The following is a 4,532-nucleotide window of genomic DNA, read 5'->3' as shown; positions in this document are numbered from 1 at the left end:
ATTTTTCATATTCATTTAACTTTATTTGAAATTTATTTTATCAAAATTATATAAAACTGAGCTATACATTGCTTTTTTCAAATAAATTATTCACTCTTTAAATAATCCATCCTCAAAATTGCACACACACACACAGAGTTGGTGTTGTTGACACAAAATGAACAAACTTTTTAGAATCTCTAAAAGAAAGGGTTTTTTTTTTAGTTTTTGTTCTGTTTTTGGTTTTGTTTTTCCAGCCCAGGTTAGGACAACTGCCTGGGATACCGTCTTTACTAAGGACATAAAACATGAAATGTTCAAATCATTAGGTGAAAGGTATTTCAGAAAGTTATAGACCTTATCTTAGGACTGTAAACTTAGGACTTAGTTTATCTGCAGGACTGTCTGACTTCAGTCTCATGGGAACCAGGGAGGTTCTACACTTAGCCATATGCTTGGAATATGCTCCATTTTAGGTTATTTATCAATGACTCAGATGTACAATTGTTGCCAAGGTCAGAAATTGAATTTGCTGACTCTGGTAATGGTTAAAGTTTGGTTTCCTTGAGATCCAATGAGCAGGGCCCATGCACATTAAAAGTTGAAAATCTCCTTTATTTTATCAATGTCTAGCATATCTTTTACTTACAGTGCCTCAGTCATTTACTCTTATTGCTGAGGTCCAAAGTCCAGAACAAAAATACCATAAGGATGTATGGAATCACGACAAATGTAAATTTTAATGTACTAAGTATAAAATAAATATATTTTTCAATAGTGAAAACTGGCCAAGTGAGAACAAAATATATTGATATAACAAATTTCATAATGGATCCCGTTTGGCTGCTGCCAGTTTATCCAATTCCTCTCGCTATAGACGTCCCAGAAAATGTTTCTCTAGCCATTTTCTCAAAGCCCCCTTGACGTCTTTGTTCCTCACACTGTAGATAAGGGGGTTCAACACAGGTGTGAAGATGGTGTAAGAAGCAGAGACCACCTTGTCATGGGCCACTGAGCGGTAGGATTTGGGCCACACGTAGATGAGTAGGAGAGTGCCACAGAAGAGCCCCACCACAGCCAGGTGAGAGGAGCAGGTGACAAATGCTTTCTTCTAAGCTACAGTGGACCGCATGCGGAGCCCAGCAGCCAAGATGAGACTGTAGGAAGCCAAAAGGAGAGATAGAGGGATCAAGAGCATCAGGAGGCAACACACATACATGAAAAACTTTAAAAAGGTAGTGTGGGTACAGGCAAGGTGCGTGAGTGTGGGTGCTTCACAAAAGAAGTGGGTGATTTCTCGAGAATGGCACCAGGCTGCATCAGCCCATCCACCCCTCCCGGAAACCAGGAGCCTGTGGTCACGTGCAAGCAGAGCTTCTGATTCATGAGGATGGGGTAGTGCAGGGGGTGACGTATGGCCACATAGCGGTCATAGGCCATGGCTGCTAAGATGAAGCACTCACTCTCTCCCAGCATGGGAAACAGTAAACTCTGGGCTCCACAGCCAGCAGGAGAGATGGACTTGGTGCCCATTAGGTAGTTGGTTGCCATCTGGGGGACTATGGTGGAGACCAGCATCATGTCCACGAGGGAGAGCTGGCTAAGCAGGAAGTACATGGGTGTGTGCCGCTGGGGTCCTCATGGATGAGCACAATCATGAGGGCATTGCCCATCAGGGAGATGAGGAAGATCATGGGAAACAGTAAACTCCGGGCTCCACAGCCAGCAGGAGAGATGGACCTGGTGCCCAGCAGGTAGTTGGTTGCCATTTGGGGGACTATGGTGGAGACCAGCATCATGTCCATGAGGGAGAGCTGGCTAAGCAGGAAGTACATGGGTGTGTGCCGCTTGGGTCCTCATGGTTGAGCACAATCATGAGGGCATTGCCCATCAGGGAGATGAGGAAGACCATGAGCACCATTGAAAAGAGGAACAGATGGGTCTGAGTGCAGTTAAAGATCCCTAAAAGAATTAAGTATACTGTGTGGTGTCATTTGCATCTTCCATGGTTCCATTCATACCTGGAAGACAAGGAATGAGAGTTGCTTGGAGCTAAGTTTAGGCATTTACTTAAGAAGAGGTGGTCAAATGACATAGAAAGAAAAATGAGACTTGGAGGAATAATTACATCTTTAATCTTTCACTTTGTGACAGGATATTTGCCTTAGCATCCTATCACACTGCTCTGCTGTTATTACACAGTATTTTTTAACCCTAAGATAGTTGCATAACAAGTATCTATCGCAGTACACATTACATTTCTATTATTTCTCTATGTCTTGTTAGTATGCCTCACATAATTTACTCATGATGTTAGGAAGTATTACGAAATTCCTGTTTTCTAAAGTTTGTGTACTTCTGTGTTGAAAGAGCCTCATAGTCCCACATTTTAGTCCATATTGATGTGATATATCTCTTAATTATGACTTTTCCATGTTTCTCATATGCTCAAAGTAGTTTCTCAAGATTTCCTTCAGTGCCATGAGGAATTGTTTTAATATCAAAAATACACAAAACTAAATGTAAAACTACTATAACTCAGATTGCAGGTGAGGTACACAAAATGGGTATATTTCTCTATTTTACATGTGCATTCAGCATATGGTTTCAATATACCAGGCTCCCAGCTACCACAGATACTGCTCTGGAGCACCTATCACCATATGGGCCATGTCATCATGGTGTGTACTTGTGATTACAGGGAATTTGTCTCAGTTTAGAGACCTTGCAACAATTAATTTTTATACCTAATATGTACTCACAGAATGCTGATTTTAATTAAATGTGTGCATTGTAAAAATAAATTTCATAAATGAATATAAACCTAGGGAACATAAAAAAAATGTTTTAATTTGCAGCCTTAAACACTTTGTTACCAGTAATCACACATCTTTAAAGATAGGAGATAAATTTATTTATTAACAGATTAAATTAATTAGCAAATTGATTACATTTTAATTATCTGGTTTGTTGGTTAATGATCTAAATGGTTAATTAAGACATGTTCAAATAAGTTTTTGCCCCAAATTACTTTGAAGTACAGCATCACCTGTGAATAAAATAGGAAACATCTCCTTTAATTGTAGGGATTAATTGTCTTTTCCCTAAAGCCTCAAACTTTAATTTTTCTTATCTATAAGTATCTATGGTAGTAGAATTAGATGTACATGCAAATGACTTTCTCTTTTATATTTATGTGACATTTGTCTTTTCCTTACAAATTCACTCTTTTAAAGACAGCAATAGATTAATGCTTACCAAGATGATTATGTTTGGGATTTATTCATAATCTATACAATATCGACTCCTTATTTTGTTTTTATGTAAATTAATTGGTAATCAGGGCAAAAAATTTAAATGGGAAGTATCTTTTGTAAATATTAGCACTGTTTTCAGTGTCTAGCATATATGACCACTAACCATTATATCACTAAATGATATAGAGGTTCTTTTCATCAAAATAGCTATAAATAAGACATTATAATAAGCTTATGAGTTTAGTAAGTTATTAGTTAACTGCTCCATTTTATTACACAATTTATGTATAGCATAACATATTAATGAGTAGGATATTTCTAATTTTCTGTTAATATAATTTATGGCCTCATGCATGCAGCAAGACTTTAGTAAATAAAATAAAGGTAGTACATTTTGGCTCTGAGATAACTGAATCCATAACTTTATAACTCTCAACAACTGTTGATTTTTGTTTCAGTTCTTCCATGGGATACTATTAGTTATTTTAGGGGCAATAATTAGAGTCAATCACAAAAAGGTGAAAATTAATTTTGTTTAAATTTCAAGTTTATTAATGGTACTGAGCAGAAACTCTTTTAAACTTTTGGATTAATTCTGCAAACTCACTGTTCAGAGGGATCACAACCAACACCAAGGAAATACAAATAATTATAAGAACATATACAAGCAGCTATATGCCAACAAATTAGGCAATCTGGAAGGAATGGATGCATTCCTAAAAACATATAAACTACCAAAACTAAAACAGAAGGAAAGAGAAAACCTGAACAGACCCAAAAGCAGCAAAGAAATTGAAGCAGTAATTAAAAATCTCCCAACAAACAAGAGTCCAGGGCTAGATGGCTTGCAGGGGAATTCTACCAAACATTTAAAGAAGAACTTATATCTCTTCTTCTGAAGATGATTCCAAAAATAGAAATGGAAGGAAAACTTGCAAACTTACTCTATGAGGCCAGCATTATCTTGATCCCAAAACCAGGCAGAAACCCCAACAACAAGGAGAAATACAGACTAATATCCCTCACGAGCATGGATGCCAAAATACTCATCAAGATACTAGCCAATAGGATCCAACAAGATCTTAAAAGGATTATTCACCATGATCAAGTGGGATTTATTCCTGGGTTGCAAGGGTGGTTCAACATTTGCAAATCAAGAAACATGATATATCACATTAACAAAAGAAAACATAAGAACCATATGATCCTTTCAAGTAATGCAGAAAAAGCGTTTGAAAAATACAGCATCCTTTCTTGATTAAAACTCTCCACAGGGTAGGGATAGACGGAACATGC

At 37.2% G+C, this 4,532-nt stretch overlaps 1 pseudogene; it reads right to left on the bottom strand.

Moving 5' to 3' along the window:
• Positions 1-850: 850 nt before the first annotated feature.
• LOC135365302 (olfactory receptor 2T33-like) lies at positions 851-1,963 on the bottom strand (annotated as a pseudogene).
• Between the last annotated feature and the right edge of the window lie 2,569 nt (positions 1,964-4,532).

The sequence above is a fragment of the Mirounga angustirostris genome, unplaced genomic scaffold (assembly GCF_029215605.1).
Source record: "Mirounga angustirostris isolate CCGP_5_RB_7025 unplaced genomic scaffold, mMirAng1.0.hap1 SCAF_7, whole genome shotgun sequence".
NCBI classification, from domain to species: domain Eukaryota; kingdom Metazoa; phylum Chordata; class Mammalia; order Carnivora; family Phocidae; genus Mirounga; species Mirounga angustirostris.
The sequence above is the reverse complement of the archived record's forward strand: the minus strand, read 5'-3'. Positions and strand labels throughout refer to the sequence as shown.